The 19,267-nt window shown below is 39.3% G+C and overlaps 1 protein-coding gene across 1 annotated transcript in view; it reads right to left on the minus strand.

Moving 5' to 3' along the window:
- Positions 1 to 19,267, minus strand: part of LOC105308524 (histone-lysine N-methyltransferase SMYD3-like) — a 446,229-nt gene that overhangs the window by 75,925 nt on the left and 351,037 nt on the right. The gene's annotated exons all lie outside the window — the stretch shown is intronic.

The raw sequence follows: 19,267 nt of genomic DNA on the forward strand, positions 1-19,267 counted from the left end.
TTCCGGAAAGTAAATCCTGGCAGCTCTGGCGACAACAGTGCTTCCTCGCGTTCTCGTCCCTTCCGCGGCAGCACGGAGGGGGCTGTTCAGTGAAGCGCTGCAGCTCGAGAAGAGCAGTATGTCTGCCACCAAGCGAGGTGCTGCCAGTTTTCTAGGATCCTTTCTTGTGAATGCCAAAGTCATTTGTTTTGAAATAAGGGCCTCTCCTTTGCCCTCAGCATCTCTGTTAAGAAATTGAATGCTGGACTGATTCTGCTTCGGCCTGCAGAGTGTAGGGCAAATCCTCGAGAACACCACGGAACCTTGTCCAGCTGGGACGGTGAGTACAGGGGCCAAGAGTTTAGATTCTGGATTGGAGACCCAAGTTCAAGTACCAGCCAAGACACTTGTGGCAGTGTCGCCTAGGGCAAATCATTGAGTCAGTTTCCCCTCCTTAGCTGAAAACTAAGGAAAGTAGGGTGCTGTGAAACGCTTGACGCTTACACAATCAACACTCAATAAATGCTGACTGTATAAAATGGGCAAAACTAACAAAAAATCTGTAGGAACGGGTAACCTTGGGCCGCCATGTGATATTATACTCAAAGCGCTTTAACACATATCCTGATGTTCACCACACACTAGACTGTAGAAGCCGAGTTATAAATACTCTAGGGCTTAATTAACCTGCTCTTACATGTCCCTTCCACTTCTGGAAAGATTCTAACTTTGCTGGATTCTCATCTCAGAGTTTTCACACTTTTTGAAGTCATAAAAATATTTATGAATACATATTTTTAATTGGAAGCTTGATTACGCTGTACCATGTACATATGTGTTTAGACACACAAACATACACATGAAAGGGTAACAAAACAGAAAATAATACGGGTTTGTATATATAACATAGAGGATGAAATATCAGACTCTAAGTTAGACCACTCCTTCCAAAACTGAAGATGGCAGGGGTCTCGACCTCTCTCATGAGGTCTTATTTTCATTATTTAAGAAGAAAAAAAATAAAAACATTAAAAATGCCTTCAGAATGTTGTTGTGACCCCAAGAAGAATAACTAGAACAGAGGGGAAGAAGCTATTGGGAAGTGCGCTTGCCTCATATAAGACCACGCATATTGTAAAGTTTGTTATAAGCTCCCTTGGTATTATTCCCAATAAAATAATAATAAGAACTTTAAAATAATAATAATAATAAGCACTTTAAAAATAACAGTGGAAATGGTATTTGTGGGTATTACAAGATGCTTCTTTCCTTTTTTCTAGATTTCTGATGGGAGACAGAACACAGAATCATATTTTCCATTTGGACTAACAATTTAATTGTAGTAAAAATGCATAAAATGCCTAAAAATGGACTTTTCAAAGCTGACCTCTGCTTTTGTCTTCTCCTCCCCCTCACCAGTTTACTACAGGACCTCACACCAAAGATGAAGCTTCTCCAAACAGAGAAGTTAGGACCAAAACCTCCAGCACGCGGTTCTCACAGAGACGAGTTGTGCTTAGCTTTTGTCTCCGGAGAGAAACGTCCACTAAAGCCAGCAGCCAGATGAACACGTAGCCAGAGCCCAGAGATGTGAGGAAGAGAGCCTAAACGCAATTTAATAACCGCCCTCTGTTGTCTTCGTTTCCCAATATTTTGGTTTGCTTAAAAATGAGTTCTTGCAGGAGAAATCTGAGTGCATTTTAGGCAATAAATTAACTGAATTATCTTTGCTGATTCACAGAATGAATAGTTATGATGAAGAAAATCACTAGGAAAGAGAACGGGAGATGGAAGAAAGTTAACATCCCTGTCTTCAAATACCCATCATAAATTTCCCTTAGGTTAAAAAAAAAATCTTATCCATGCTTCGGGTTTAGAGGACTAAAATAATTGTTCCAAAACAGAGCCATTAGAAGACATCAGTTATTAACTATGATATGTCTGTTTTTTTGTGGATATAAAATTTGTGTCTTCTGTTTAGATATTATGTACTGAAGACCAAAAACATCAGGCTGAAGAGGGTGAAGGGAAGATGGTGCTTGCCCCAGGAAAGCTGTTTGTCCTGGTTTATCTGTGAGTCTCGTAGGAAGACTTTGGAGAATTCCTGTCGTGGAATGAACACATAACTTTCTCCCAGAACCACGAGGCTAAACAGAACAGGAGAGGTCATCTTGTCACCACATATGACCCAGGGGATAGAAAGTCTAGTACCACATTTGGACTAGAAATCTGCATTTTAAGTAAAATTATTAACTTAGATATCTTATGGCATATTAGCAAGATAAATTCCAAATGTACACACATAATTAGAGGAACCTCAAAACCTTCTGACCTGATCTGACCTGAACTTCCCATTTTATGGATGGGGAAGCCAAGACCCTGAGAGCAGCCCCAACATTGAGACCCGGCCCTCAAATGCCTTGCGGCCCCCGTCTATTACTGCACACTGTTTCTACATTTTCCTTTACTACTCGGCCTGAGCTTTGGCTTTCTTGAAATTAAATGCAAATACGAATACCACTGGCTGGCGTCAGTCCTCGAGAAGACAACTTCAAGTTCAGTGGTGGTAGTTTAGCAGGGTCAGAAAGTGAGCACAGCAGGTCTAGCCCAGGTGTATGGGAAATTTTAAAAAGGGATGTGAGGATGGGGGAGAACTGAGACAGCCATCTAGGCCACTGTTTGTGCTGTGAGTGGAGGCCCTACTGGCTAAGGCCCCAGTACAAGCTCCTTAGAACTGAGAATGTTGAGAAATGGCCTAAAAAGCAGCAACAATCTCAGAGACTGGAATCCAACAGGTGGCCTTGTGTTGCCTTCTAAACACAGAGTTCTTTAACTGTTAAAGCCGCTTAATTAAACCATGGCAATTCGTACAGGGGGCATTGGTCTTTAGCAATTAAAGGGCTTCGGTAATTCACAAGACTCAATGAAACCACCTACATGATCACCTAGCATCTGCCACGAATGTCTCCTGCTAAGTTCACATTTGCTCTACTATGTAACCTTCACGCCACCTCTTAATGGCCCCGAGAGCCATCCTTCTCTCCCTGCAGGACTGAATGCCCAGTCATCTGATCCCCAAATGAGTCCACATATGAACAGCAAAAAAAACAACTAGCATTGGCTATCACAAACTGGGGGTGAACTCATTACTGGATCACAGAACTTGACAGTGACACTAGTCTCAAGCACTTTCTTACTTTTTCATCCATCATTAACAGCTATAAAGAAGAGAAATTCCTCTTTTGCTTCCGTTTTGTTTTCTTGAGGGGAAACCACCCAAAATGAAGAGCCTGAACCTACACAATATGTAAGAAAGTGTTGAAAATCACACACAGTGTAAACAAGAACCCAATGTATGTTTTCAATGCAAATTATCTTCCTCCACACTGTGAAAACCCACATCTGATAGCCCATTATAACGAGTGCATGAGACTATTCATAAGAAGTTGGAGTTTACCTGTGAAGAGGGGAGACAAAAGCTCACTGGGTATTTCCTCATAGCATTGGCCCCTCTATTTGTCCAATAGAATCGGAGGCTATTCTCTGGTTTAAACAACAGGTGGCACTGCTATTTCTACATTTTCCCTGGCAAAAAACTTTTGCAGTTTGTCATTTCACCTTCCAGGAGGCATCGACAGTTTTCGTAATCACCTCTATCGATAGCACGTACGTATGTTCCTACGTGGTGAATGCAAACACAAGTCGGGAATGTTGGAATTTGTGTAAAGGCGGTTTTACTAGTCTCCACCCTCCACCCATGCTCCCCCTCTCCCCCCATCATCTACACATGAACGTTATTTCCTTCAAGGAGACACCACAGAAGAGAAAATGCAGAAGGAAAATAGATTCTGTCGCACTCGTTCTGATCTTCGATTACTCTACACGTGTACGTCCCCCACCCACCCCCGCACATGCGCAAGAGAAGGGCAATGCCACAGGGTCCTGGGGCACATTTTAGGTAAATGGTTAAGAAATCTAGGCCCTGAGACGTCTGTTATGTTTTTTAATTCACATCAAGGAAAAACATTCTCCCGTCCATTTTTCGTAAGCTCTGTCTTCATTCTTCTGCACCAAAAGAGCACGCCTAACGTTCAGAAGGAACGAGTAAGTACAGGAATTACGTTTCCACGAGGAAAACGCAGAATTCGGGACTGTTATCAAATGTGCCAAGAAGACAGATTACATTTCACAGGCTTTTTGTGTGTGCTTTAAATACAAGAAAATTGCCGTGTCAAGAATCTCTCACTCGACACCCAGAGCTCAGTTTTTTATTCACATACATAATTTTATTATGTAGCAGCAGTTACTATAAGATTTCCACACTATAATATAACAGTTATTGGTTTGATATATTAAATTTATTTAATTCATGGGTTTTTCTTTTCTTTTTTTTCCCCACCAGGACAACTTAACAATGGAAATCTCACCAACGCAGCAAGGCTGAGATCGAAATGATGGAGGGGCAAGTCACAAACCCAGAGGGATGTGGCAGGTATGAGACAATTTGGCAAGTTTAGCTGTAGAAGTACTCAAAAATATATTTGTGTCAAAGTGGATGAGTGGTTCCGAGGAAAATTACACTGAAAATCACAGGTGAGGTTTACTATCTCTGCTCTACAGCATGATGTGCCCGCAACACTCACTTCCTGAGAAGAGATGGAAAATTCTACTCAAGAGGCCTCCTGGTGTAGTTTACACTATCTTATTAATATCATCTTATAAAGAGGAAAAAAAAAAAAAAAAAAGCAAAAAAAAATGATCAAAATCCAATACACTGGAGAAATTCAGCTTTTGTTAGCAAGTTCATAGTTAAGAGAAAGTATGTGTCCTAAGCGACAAACTGGGAGTGTGGCCTGTGTGACTTCCTGGCGTCCAGAAAACACTGCTTTTGTGCTTTCTGGAGGAACTGGGGCTTCTTGAAACAGCATGAGCGTTAAAACAAGAGACACAAGCTTGCTCCTGACTCCACCATGTATGAGCTGGTCAACCAGTCACGTTACTGACCTCTCTGAACTCCACTTTCCTAGTGTATTTATTAAGTGACAATATAACAAGTCCTCTGTAGGATGATTATCTACCTGTAGCAGACGTTTAATTAAAGCTAGCTGCAGGCCTCATGGACTGCGGCAGATAGCTTCTCATTTCCCTTAACCACACCTAGAGTCTAGCCACGCCACCATAAACGAAAGGCAGGACAAGGCCCCATGCTCCACAGTCCGAGCAGAGCTGCCTCTAGGTGCGGCACCGATGAATGAGTGTCCTAGCTTCTACGACTGGCCAGACCCTCTGACCATGGCGGTGGGCACCCCGGGGGCTCACGGCCAGGCTACTCCTGTCTGCCCTGATGGCATTAACACAGGGTTTCTACAGCACAAGGGAAAAGGACCATAATGCTAAAGTCACAGAATAAAGGCACACATCTGAAAACGTTTTGACACGGGAAGCCGGAAAAATCCTGTCGTCAGTGAGAAGCAAGAAGGCAGACCCTCTGGGGGAGACGGCCAGGGACTGGCCGGGATGAAGGCGGAGTGAGAGAGCACAGCGCGCTAAGGCGAAGGCAAGTGAAATTACCGCAACAGAAATAAACGACATCCTGACAAGAAATCATGGGAAAAGAGTTTGGCCGATTCAGGGCCACGCTGGCTTGAAGGCTAACACTGCAAATGGTGGGGAGGAGGACATCCAGTCTTTTCATGATGTTTTTGTAAATAGTTAAGAACCCACTATATATATGTTTTAATAATAGGACTTTTCCACTTAGCACTGTAATACAAGTATTTTTCCAAAGTATTTTTTCTTAGTTTACATAGACTAGAATACCAAGTGTCAGTCAGGATGTGAATATATATATGCGTGTGTATATATATATGTATACACACACACACACATATACACACACACATATATATACATATATATATTACATATATTATATATATATAGTCTTTAATTTGCTACCCAAAGGGTATATCAACAAGGTATAAGACTACCAGCACTTCTATTATTAATTTTTTTTAATTTTGAAAGAATATCAAACAGAGAAAAGTTGTAAGAGTTTCAAGAGTTGCAAAAACAGTAACATTTATTTTTTCTGAACCATTGGAGTTAGTACCCCATACTCCCAAAATTGTGTATGTCCTATATACACGATGACATTGTCCTACAATACAACCAAGAAAATTAGGAAATTAACACTGACACATCACTGCCATCTAATCCTTAGACTCTAAAGTTTGACAATCATTTCATAATGACTTTCACAGCAAATGGGTCCATTTCAAAACTTATGTTCCCTTAACTTTCATGACTGTGACACTCTTGAAGATTAGAAGCCTATTATTTTGTACGATGTCCCTCAATTTGGGTTTCCTCATAAGATTCAGCTTATGCATCATTGGCAGGAATATCACAGTAATGATGCTGTGTTCTTCTCATTATATCCTACCAGGTGGTACATAATTTCAGTCAGTCTTATTATTGATGCTATTAACTTTGATCACTTGTTTAAGGTGGTGTCTGCCAGGCCTCTCTACTGTGAAGTTACTCATTTTCCCTTTGTAATCAGTAAGTATTTGGAGGTGGTGGGGGTGTTCCTTTGAGACTATGCAAATATCTCATTCCTCATCAAATTTAGACTTTAAGCAGTGATTTATTCAGATCAGTATAGACTCATGAATTTCTATTTTATTCGGCGAGTGATAATCTTTTACTATTATTTTGATGCTCAAATTGCCCCAGATTTGGCTAGTGGGAGCCCCTTCTATGTCCTTTTGCTACATTCCTCATCTTTCTTTGAGCACTTCCTTACTTTATGGAACAACAAGAGATGTTCCAGGTTCATCTACTTTCTCTGTCCCAGCCCCAGAGGAAGCCATGTCTCCAAGGAGCACTTTTAAGTGAAAGCAGTATTTAGAGACTGAGGTGAAGGACTAGGTGTGCAGCACTAGGTATCACTGCTCCCAGGGTCCCTCCATGGGCAAAGCTGGGAAATGGAGGTACGCAGAACAACCCACACCGAAAGATTATGGCAATGTTTAATGCTACACATCTCTTTTTCTCCATTGACTATCATGAGTTTATGTGAATATCTCCAATGAACAGAGTCTGTTCTCGTTTCCTTCCCTTCCAAAACAACACTCCACATCTCTGTTGCTCTCTGCCTGCCCTGGTGCAACATGAAATTGGGAACGTTCTACTCACGTCCCCTGAGTTCTGACACTCCGCTCTGGGACACTGCAGCTCTTCTCTCTCCCAGAACCCCTTCCCAACCAAGGCACCTAATCTGCTCTGCCTCGTCTGATGACTTTTGGACTGAATTGTAGAGAAACAGTAAAAACAAGAGCCATTATCAATTTTATAAATGAGTTTGAACATTTTATGTTTGCCATTATGTTTCTGTGTGAAAATGGTTTTGTGTGCTTTGCCTATTTAGCTATAATGGATCTTTGTCAATTTCTTATTAGTTAATGATCGTTGTAGAGTTATTAATACTTTGGCTTAAGTGTTGCAAATATTTTCCCAATGTCTTCTCTGGTTTTTATTTTTTTGTATTTTTTAATAGAAACTTTTATTTGATTAATTTAGAAAATCTGGATTTTTTTTTTTTAATGCTTTTCCACTGCCTCTGAGCTTTTGGCTTTTCTCTTTTATTCCCTAATCCAGTGGTTTTCAATCAGGGGTAATTTTGTCCCAGAAGACAGTTGGAAATGTCTGGAGACATTTTTGATTGTTATGACAGGGATAGGGGAGTACAACTGGCACCTAGTAGGTAGAAGCCAGGGGTGGCTAAACATCCTACAATGCACAGTACAGCCACCACAACAAAAGAATTTTGGCAATAGTGCCAAGGTTGGAAACCATGCTCTATACGCTCTCACTGCTTTATAGGTAGTCTTTTGATTTCGTCCAAAACAAGGTATTGGAGAAGAAAGCCTAAAACAGAAAGTATCTTTAATGTAAATGATGCCTTCCTTCAAATGCTAGGTTTGATTTACAAATGTTGACCATAGACTCTTCTATAATCCAGTCATTGTCAGAAGAAGAAAAAGCTGCCATTATTATTTCCACAAAGGATTCTCTTAGCTGAGGTCTTGACATAAAGATATTTGCCTGCTTCAAAAAGTCTTGCATTTATTATGTTTATTATGCTGTTAAGAATTCATATCTAGATTATCTGGGTACATCTGCCCTATCTTCAATGCCAATGAAAAAGGAAGGCAATAAGTAGTTTAATTTTTTGAAGTCTTATAATGTCAGTGACAAGGTACTGACTAAATACTAATCAATATATAAATTTTTAAATATACATTTAAAATATATACTAATACTAAAATACTAACATACATATTTTAGTACTAAAATGCTAATAAATACATATTTTTTAAAAAAAAACAATGTTATAAATAAAATCTTTGCTTTCTTGGCATTCAGGTCTTTGAAAGAAAATATTTATATAGGAGAGTAACATAAAGAAATACAAGAGTCAATTATACCTCAGTAAAACTGGAGAGGGACAAATTTAACAAGATATATAGGGTATATTAGGGAGTAAGAAGATCTGAAAACATTTTTCTCTTCACACGCACAGCAAGCATCTTCCTCCTTATAGAATTGTTACTGGCCAGCCAGAATAGTTTACTATCATTTTCACAAGTATTCAGTTCTTAGAACCAAGGGATTTCACAAGCTCCTCTACCCAATCAGAGTGATGTCTTTGTCCCAGACCCGTCTGAACATAATCCTATACTACTGACAGATTTGACGTCTGCTTTCTGCCACCACAGCACAGGAATATAGCAGAGCGCTGAATGCAATAAGACTTATCTAGAGGCAGACAGCCAAACAAAAATCTATGCTGGCTCCCTTTTCTTCAGCACAATATCTTTCTAAAAGTACCATAGATAAAAAGTATTCTAAGAAACTGAGTGTCGGTGAGAAATTGCTAAACTTATTAGGGGCTTCCTGTGGTCTTGATTCCCTAATGAGCTTTCGGACTCACATAATGAAGAGAGCCCTTCTTGGACTTAAATGTTTCAAAAGCGCACAAATTCTGGAAACTCTTCTTCCCTTCTTGCAAGCACTAAACCTAGCTTTGTATTCAAATTTTTAAACACTCTATTTTAAATGCTTTTGTATCTTTCCTGACAAATTGCAAGAAAGTAGCCTGACAAAATAATAATTATGAAATAATAGCAACATTAATAATAACAACAATCATGATAGTAGCTAACATTTATTGAAATGAGGGCAAACTATTTGCTAGATACTATTTTAGATGCTTTACATGTATTAATTCAATCTATGACAACCTACAAAGTAGATACTATTATTATAATTAATGATAAGTGGATTATATTACAAATATTATCATTCAATATTATATACGTGATAATTATAATTGTAGTACAATTGTAATTAGTCCCAGCTTATAGATAAGAAAAATGAAGCCCAGGGTCAGAACCTGGATTGAAATCAGGAAGCCTGAGTATAAAACGCATGGCCCTAACCCCTATTCTGTTTCTCTCATCCCCACCCTCTTCAAAGTATAATGGTTTTTCTTTCAGGTCCTTTAACTTATATGCTAAAAGAAATGTTATTTTTTTAACAGGGGAAAAAAAACTTTCTTCAACTTTTACATTCGATTGAATCAAACGTCAACATTCATTAGTGTGAAACCTATAGCTCCTTTTATCAAAGGCCTACTTCCATGAGCACGTATGTACCTGAGTCACGTTTGTATAGTTGTTACTATAAATCTTTATAGGTTTTTCTAAGTCAATGGCATATTTGATTGCAAAAAGAAAAGCAAAAGAACATCATCTGCTATGTTAAGATGATGGGCAACCACTCTCAGTGCCAATGGCGGAAACGCATGACTATCACAAAGCAGTCACCAAATTATCTGAGAAAAGAGACACTGGGGCGCCTCTCCAACTGCAGATGAAAGCATCTCTCTACACCGCCTCTCTCCACCTCCTGCGACGTCAGGTGGCCCCTTCGGCTACCCTTGCTGCCCAGTAGGGTTCAGGGACAACAGAGGCGCTTCCGAGCCTCGGGACATGGGTGCAGAACCCCACCGTCTTCCCACGATGAGAAATGCTCAGGGTCCACCCTCCGTGGTGAACACTGTATATTCTGATTCCGGATCCACTCACAGTGGCCCACAGGGCCCGGCCACAGGGCGGTCTGTGGTCCAGCGATGGCAGAGTGAGCTGGAGCCACACGCAGAAGGCCCAAAGCCTGTGGGTTTGGGTTCCTACAACCACAGAGACACCTGCCTGGCCAACTAGCCACCCAGCCTCATCTAAGGATCTGTCATGTAGCTATGAGGAAAGAAGAAACTATAGGAGATGCTTCTTGGAAGGCAGAAAATTCACTTATCAATTCTATTATTGATTACCTCCACACTCTCTGATGTCGTAATTAATCACTCTGTTGTTGAAGAGCCATCTCAGCTTTATAATTCTGAGGCTTCCTCAGCAATACAGGCAAAATATCACAGGCCAAGGTTTCTGTTTGTACATTTTTAAATTTTGTAGCAAATCTAAACTCATTCAAATGGAAAATGTAAAAATGAAACTGCATGTTTCAGTGCAGTGCTGAGCATAAAATAACAGCATCTCATTTTGTAAGTGCCAGATTACTTCGATATTCTGTCTGTGACCTCTTTGAAGGTTTGACTCCTGGAGAGTACTCGCAATTGTTACATAATTAGGTTTCCTCTCCGAGCCTTGAATGACACTGACAGTTGAAAACATGGACTCCAGCAGCAGCTGAGAGCAAGTAACAGCTGAACACAGCCAAAGACTGGTAGGTGTTGTGTTAATAAATAACAGTCTAATAAAATGACAAATGAATCGAAATGAATTGTCATTATCAAGATGATACATTGCTATGCTTATGACATCAGCCCCTCTGGCAATTAGACTATAACCTCTTTGCATGAGTCAACACCAACTAATATTGTTTTTTAAAAAAATAGGTCGGCTCTCAAATATTAAAAGGTATATATCTGATAGAATTATTTTCACAAGCACTGTATGCAAATATGTTTATTACAGAATATTTGTTCTGGTGAAAACAAGAGGCCAGTGTCCATTAGTAGGGGATCAGTTACAAGAATTACAGTGCACATGTGGGTTCTGGAAACACACGGCTGTGGTTTAATCCTGCTTTTGCTACATACTGGCTATCTGACCTTGAGCAAGTTACTTAACCTCTCTGACTCTTGGTTTCTTCAGCTGTAGTAAGGCATTTATTTATACAATGTCTGACACAGAAGAGAGCAATGAATGTTAGCGATTATTATTATGCTACATTACTATTATGTTGTGTATGTAATCATTAAAAAAGATAGATCTGTATCTGGTAGCAAAGAAAGGCCACCTTGAATCATTGTTGAGAAAAAAAAAATGTAAGCTCCAAGCTGCAGATGAGTAACAACTTTGCATGTGCACACATACCCGTGCATGTGTGTGTGTGTGTGTGCATGCGCGTGCACATGCGTATGTGGAAGGTCTGCAGGGATGCACACCAAATTGTTACAGTGGATCCCCCTGGAAAATACGGAGAGTCTGGGGGACCGAAGGCTTTTACGTCTGCAATCTCCATGGTGCCAGGGTGATCCCACATCACAATAGTAAATAGTAACAACAACAAACTTAATTCTAAATGTTCTCATCTAAATTTTAATTCTGTGAATAACTTTCTGAATGATAGGATGTAATTCAGGAAAAGTGAGGTCACTTGTTAGCCTGAGAACTTTTAAAGCAGCAATCAAGTACACCACTCTACTTCTCCAGCAACCCCTTGTTTGTCTAAACTTCCCAAGCAAGTATGTTTCTCCATTTAGGACACTAGCAGGGTTTTGTTCATCTCAGACTCACTGGAACATTGTCCTGGATTGAGTATCCTCAGTGACTGAAAACAGCGAAGAGGCACAAGTGCTGGGAATTAAAGAAGCATCTGCTTAAAAAGCAAACTCTTACTAATCAATGAGAAGAGTCTCAGGAAATGATATGTCGAGGGCACCGATGGAGAGCTTTATTGGAATATGTGTCTGTGCATAACTGTGGGCCTTTAAAATTAGCAATTAAAAAACAGAAAATTAGATGCTAGAGCAAGCTCTAGCTGATGAATCAAATGTCTTGTTATTAGATTATGGAATTCAAAGATGGTGATAGAGAAAACTAAGTTTCTGAAAATGACCAAGTGAAGCTGCTTTCAGTTTTCACTAGAAAAGGGTCATTCCTTGTCATTTTCCAAAAATCATTACTATTTTAGGATTATCTAGGAAAAAAGGATACATGTATTTTGTTTGTTTGTTTTTCAGTGTATAGGTGATGCTGAGAATGAATGGCTTCACTTTGGGTCCTAGTCTTGTTTAGAAAACGGAGCCGTGGATTTTCGGCTTAGACAAAGAGAGACAGATACATAGAAGGCAAGAGGGAGCATGCTCAGGAGCTAAACACACTTCCAATCCTGGTCCCACTTTTCAGCTATTTATGTTGGGCAAGTTATTTTACCTCTCTGAAGCTAAGTTTCTTCATCAGTTAAATGAAGAAACTATTAGAATCTCCTTTACAGGATTGTCCTAAGGATCATGTGAATTAATACATATAAAGTGCTTTAAAACAGTGCCTAGTTCTTAGTACATGCCTAGTAGGTGTTAGCTATGTTTCAGACAGATGTGTGGATAGTAAATACTGACCATTTAGTAAAAGTAAATAGAGAATAATGACAGATTAACTCCTTCGAATTATTATATAACTACTACTATTAGGTGAGAGAGGACAAAATAAGAAACTACAGAGATCATCAAATTTATAGTTAATTTCCTAGGCCAGGTCATCTAGAAGTGAAAAGATGAAAATCAGGTCTCATATCACAGTCCAATATTATTTTAAGCATGCCACATCAGATTCTGCTTTCTACAACATGATATGGAGGAGATACAATTGAAATTCTAGGATACAGTCACGGATATGCAATATAGCTTACATTTTATCTTTTTCCAGAAAAATGAGAACCTCAATATAACCTCTGAACAACAAAATGTCAAAGACTATATTGGTGGACAGCATCTAGAAAGGAAGTTATCACAGATCTGATCCAGGAGGAAAATAAAAGTAAAAATCAAAAAGATCACCCCGATTATAAGAGCACCCATCATAAAGAATCTATCCCTTCCATCCAAATATTGCCAAACATAGAGACGCCTAATGTCCCTCTAAAAACAAACAAACAAAAAAAGAGACATCCATAAGTGCAAAGGTCAGTCCTCTGGAATCAACTGATGGAATCGTAAAGAGAAAAAGCTGGGTTGATTAAAGCTGGCTGGGTGTCCTGTACCCTCTGCTGGCCCCACCACAAGGCGGACACAGACTTTCTAAGGCTCAGTACATTGGGAGAGAGAGGGCCTTGAACCTTAAGATTAGCAACATACCATCTTGATAAAGACAGTGAATATAGTTCCTTCTCTCTCTGACAAGAGTAGATTTATGATTAAATTATAGGCAAGGAGGTAGGAAGGTATTTGTGGGGTGGGGGAGAGAGGGCAGAGGGAGAGGAAGAGAAATGGAGACAGACTGAATGACTTAACAGACTCTGCGATGCTATGGAGAGGGAGCAACAGGATTTTCAAGGACCTAAGGAGCTGAATGCTAAAGCCCAGTGTCCCAAAAGGAGCCCCACCCCGGAAAGAAGCTGCCTTTTCTTCACAAGAGCACGGAGTCCTTCTGACCCGCCCTACGTCCTGCAGAAGAGATCACAGAAAACTCTTGGAACCAAGTACTCTCATTTAAATCAGTGCCTGATAAATAATTGCCTGTTTATCTATAATTCTATAGATAGTTTAATCACAAAACCCTGAAACACACACTTCACCTAAGAAAATTACAGTTTTTCTGTTTGTCTTTAGGAGAAGACAGGTTGGCCTTTTTTAAGTACATCTATATTAATCATAGAGATAAAAATCAGAATCCTACGAGACATGCAAAGCCAAGCAGGTACTTAGAGCACTCTGCATTGTGTCGTAGGTAGCCAAGTCACTTAAGTAGTATTAAAAAATCTTATAAAAGCTTCTTCAAAGTTCCATTGTTGCCACACTTGTCACACAGATCATAAATACAAACCCACACACAAATTATGTGTCATTTACTACACATTGTTGATGACAGAGTCCTAAGAAGCCTTATTAAGCATCTTGACAATAGTTTTTAAAAAATTTTTTTTGCAGTGGAATAATTAGATCCAACAATATGCTACATAAACTCCAAAATATAGAATCCCCAAATAAAGTGTTCTAATGTGACAGAAGAAAGATATGTGTCTGTGTTTGTAGAGGGGTGAGTGAGCATGCCGTGTTTGTGAGGAGACACTGGGCTGCTTCCCCAGATGGTGCTTGAAAATCGCACACTCCCAGACGAAACTAAACAGGGTATCAGGTGGGGAACTACCTTATACACAAACATGTGGGGTGTGGCCTCACTTTTTTCCTATATACTTCTAGCAATAATATTTTATGACTCAAATATTAGGGGTCGGCATATATGGGGTCACATTTTAGAGTCACAGAAACAAAGAAAGGATCATCGACATGATCATCATTACAATAGATCGTAGTAAACAACCCTGGTAGCAAATTATCTATCTGTCAAGAAAAGGAGTGAGAGCTCGATCAGATAACTTCTGGAATTTATTATGTATTTATTAAATATATAATATTTTAAATATTGAGATAAGAAACAGAGTGAAGTATTAACTGGAAAAATCCATCACTATAATAGAAATAATGCTAACCTCTAGAAAGAAACATTATTTCAGGTTAAAAAGATGTAAAATTATGGAAGAAGCTGATTTCAAAAGGCTTCACTGCTATGAGCATAAAATTAGGTCATTTTCATTCTAGCTTTATCATAGTCTGCAGGGACTAAACTAAAATCAGTCATTTTAATTCAGAAACAATATTTAGGCTGCAGGAAGTAGTGATAACCACCCTGCCTTTGTTTAAAACCTCTGAAACATAAGGGATATTTCCTATAATGGCACAAATTACACAGGCTCTAAAGTTATGTGGAAAAGACGCTTTCACTCTGGCAGCAATGTGCAATTTCGTGGTTGCAATTTTCTCAAACTGCTTATAAAACCTTTTCCTTTCTATTGAAAAAAAGTAGGAAAAAAATAATAGCTCCACAATAGACGTCCAGGTAACATCACCCTATTTATTAGGGCATAAAGCATTAATAATTAACTGTTGTTCAGGCGCATCAAGTGAGCACTGTTCCTCCAAAGGCCAGCTCCCTGTCAAGATGTCACCCAGAAATAACCCTTTAGATTACAGGAAGGGGCTGCAATTCCCTGCAGAGTTTCAGTACCTGCCATGATCTGATCAACCAACACTTGGGATTGTCTCACTCCTGCCCCCATCCTTCCTACAAACACAGCAATACTAGATGGTATCTGCCTTTCTAAGTTACGTCAGTCACCAGCTGCCTGCCCCGGCACTGAGGCTGTGTCTGAGCTGAAGGATGAATGGCAACCAGACGAAAGAGGGATGGAGACGTAGATCCATCTGAGTCCTAGCTCTGTCCTGGATTCGCTGGGCAAGCAGCTTTAGCCCTTCAATCTCTCAGCAAAGATGGGAGCATAAATCTTGCTGACTTTCTATTAAAGTGCCAGGAGTACTAATTTGATCATGTCTATCATGGACTCTGATGCCCTTTGTACTGATACTTGCTTTCTCTTAGATAAAAATACATAATGTAGATGACCAAAAATCACCACCTCATTTTTAGTGATCCAAAGTCAGGTGGAAATGGCAGCCTGTTTTCCTTTCCAAACATTGTTACAGGAAAGGGTTAACATACTGTATTAGAGTCCTCAACTGAAAAAAAACATGGATTTAGGGAGTCAGACAGACCTGAGTTCAAGCCATAGCTCTACTACTCACTAGCTATGTAATCTTGGGCAAGTCAACTACTCACTCTGAGACTCTGTTTCTCCATCTATAAATAATAATAATAATAATAATACAGACCTTAGAGAATCATTGCAAGTTGCATGCTAAATGTAGACCTACTATACAACCCAGCAATTGCACTCCTGGGCATTTATCTCAGAGTTCCCACAAAAACCTGTACATGAATGTTTATAGCAACTTTATTTGCAATAGCCAAAAACTGGAAGCAACCCAGATGTCCTCCAGTGGGTGAAAGGTTAAACTGTGGTATATCCAACAGACTACAGAAAAGTACGTAGTAATATACAAGAAAAAATCTATTGACACATGCAATGATCTAGATGACTATCCAGAGAACTATGCTAAATGAAAAAAGCCAATGCAAAAGGTTCTGCATGTTTCTGTATATACAATATTCTTGAAATGATAAAATTATAGGCACGGAGAACAGATTAGCGGTTGCATGGGGTAAGGAGGAGGTGGGGTGGAAAGAAAGTGGATGTAGCTATGAAAGGGCAGCCTGAGGGATGTGTGGTGACTGTACCAATGTCCGCGTTCTGGTCGTGACACCGTACTGCATTTTTGCAAAATGTTACTGTAGGAGGCAACTTGGTAAAGGGCACAGAGATCTCTATTATATATTCTCACTGCATGTGAATCTAAAATTATCTGAAAATAAAAAGGTTTAGTTAAAAGAAATAAAAAATAATGCATATTTCCGAAGATCACTATAAGGATTAAATAATCTATGGAATTGAGCAATAATTAAATAATTATTAAACATTATATGGAAAATCACTTGGCACAATCTGTTCATGGCAGTAACATAGGCTCACTAAATGTTCATTTCTTTCCTCTAAGAAGTTGTGCATAGAGTGTGTTCAGTGGACTTTTGTTTGTGGATCAAATGGAAATGTAACTCCACGAAAAGGGTTTGATGATAATACACACGCTTCTTTTCTTTGCCCATGTAGCCTTTTTTTCCCAGTAAATCTGAACTGTGGGGGAAATTATTATTATTACATACTCAACAGCGTCAGTCCAATTCCCATGGCAAAACTGTACAATTCAGATACCACTACATTTTATCAAAAATGTGAAGAGGCTGTAGTGGATTGTGATTCAGTTGGCCAAGTGCCACAGTCAAAAGAGAAAAAGCATGGCCAAAAATGAATTCATATATTCTGTTATAGACTCTGAAGAAAGAAAATGGAAAGAATAAAAGCTGGCGTCATGTGCTCAAGAGTTCACATCTGGTTAAGAAGTCTCGAATACGAAGAGTCAGAGAACAAGTAAGTGAGAGCAGACCATCAGAGCAACGAACCTGCAGAGAAGGGACAGGTGAGCATGGGCTGGGGGTCTGGGCATGAGGCGGGGAGGGGGCAGGCATGACTCCACATAGCACCACTCCTGGTACTGTTGGCTGGTACATGACCTTGACCTGAAGGACTGCAGCAATCCTTAGGACTCTGCTGGTGCTGCAAAGTAATCCCATCTTTCCCAGAGGTCTCTATCCCCTTGCTGCACAAATTAGCTTGTTATGAAGCTTCTAGTTACAACACAAGCAAATGAACACACACACACACACACACACACACACACGCATGCATGCACGATGAAACATCCTAATGTTTTGGCCTCAAAAATAAAATTAGGAGCAGTCTTTGGCAGCACAAACAGTACCACCTTCTGGTCCACCAGGTCACTGCTTCAGGATATATAATTACCAGAGCCCTGTTTAAACTTTTCAGCTATAAATTAGGATCTGAAATGGTACATACACTGTCCAAATCTTTTTCATGCCAAAATTAAGATGGTAAATGTTTCTTTCTTTCAATGATCAGAACCTGGCGATTTGCTATGTTAAACCATCACTTCATAGCCATGGATCTGAGAAATGCATGCTTTCAAATGGCACTTACATGCTGTCTCATTACGAGCCTTCCAACTTGGAGAGTCCCCTGCAAACTGTGTTCCTGAGTTGAAGTAAATGGACAGGAATGAGGGTCACAGCCCCAGAGTGAAGTTCTCGGGACAACTTCTGAGCTACTCACTAAGTCAGTCTTTTGACTGTCTGCAACATCAGGACAAGCATTGTCATTTCATGAGGTGAGCTGTTGGCAGACAGATGCATTCACATTAATTGGAACTTCTTGTCAAGAGATAGCAGCATTTCAATTTCTCTGTGGATGCATGTGTGCTACACACAGTATCTGGCAGGTGTACGAATCGCATCTCTGATTGCCTATATTCCCAATCTACTTTCGCTGCCCATTTTCACACTGCAAAGCAATTACGGTTGAAAAATCAGTTTGCAACATGCGCTCATCCATATTCAGTTCTTTCTACTTCAGGCAAATATTGCCCAGAAAAAAATAAAAAGTAAAAGGACATGGATTTGAGAAATCCAGATTTGTTCCTACAATTTGATCCTCTGATTATTCAATTGTTTACTTGTTGATTATCCACAATTTGCTCCACATCAAAAAAAAAATATGCAAAAGACACAGCTCCTGATAACTAAAGCATATATCTATCTTAAGTGAAAAGGAAGAATGACGCATGTATAGAAAAGTTTCAATAAATCAGACCAATAGATGGGGGCAGGCTAAATTAGCTGAACACCCAAATGGTAGAGAATATTTTTAAAAGGTGTTTTTGATTTCAAGTATGTTGCAGAAAACAAAGTTTAAGAGGCTGTATGGCCAAGTCTGAAGAAAGAGGAGGCAGCGCATGCTCACTGAGCCATCGGAGTCACCACACCACAATGGACCTGCCAATCAGCCTCTTAAATCTTTGTGAAATCACTAGAAGTCACAAGCCAGAGACTAGAATTTTGAGATTCTCCTAATTAAATTTTCAGACAAAAGCTACCTGTTTAAGACTACGACTAACCGGTCTATAAGATTATTCTTTCTTTTCTTTATTTTTAAATAAGTAATACACTGACATGAATCAAATTTAAAGGTTTCAAGAAGATAAAAAATTTTCCCTGTCCCAGGCCCCATCTACAGAGACATCTAATTTTATCATTTCATGGGTTTTCTATTTTAGGCAGATACAAGGAAATGTTTATCTATTATTTTCCCTATATTTTTACACATGGTTATATAGTACACACCTATTGTTATTTTCTCTGCACTCTTAACAATATAACTTGAGTTAATTTCCTATGAGGACATAAAGAGCTTCCTTATTCTTTTTTGTGGCTTCATAGTATTCCACCAAATAGATGTAGCATGATTGATATAATTAGTACCCTACTGATAGATATTTAGGTTATTTCTATTCTTTTCATATTACAAATAAGGATTTTCATGTTACAAAAAA

Source organism: Pteropus vampyrus, unplaced genomic scaffold (assembly GCF_000151845.1).
Source record: "Pteropus vampyrus isolate Shadow unplaced genomic scaffold, Pvam_2.0 Scaffold584, whole genome shotgun sequence".
In the NCBI taxonomy this organism is placed as follows: Eukaryota; Metazoa; Chordata; class Mammalia; order Chiroptera; family Pteropodidae; genus Pteropus; species Pteropus vampyrus.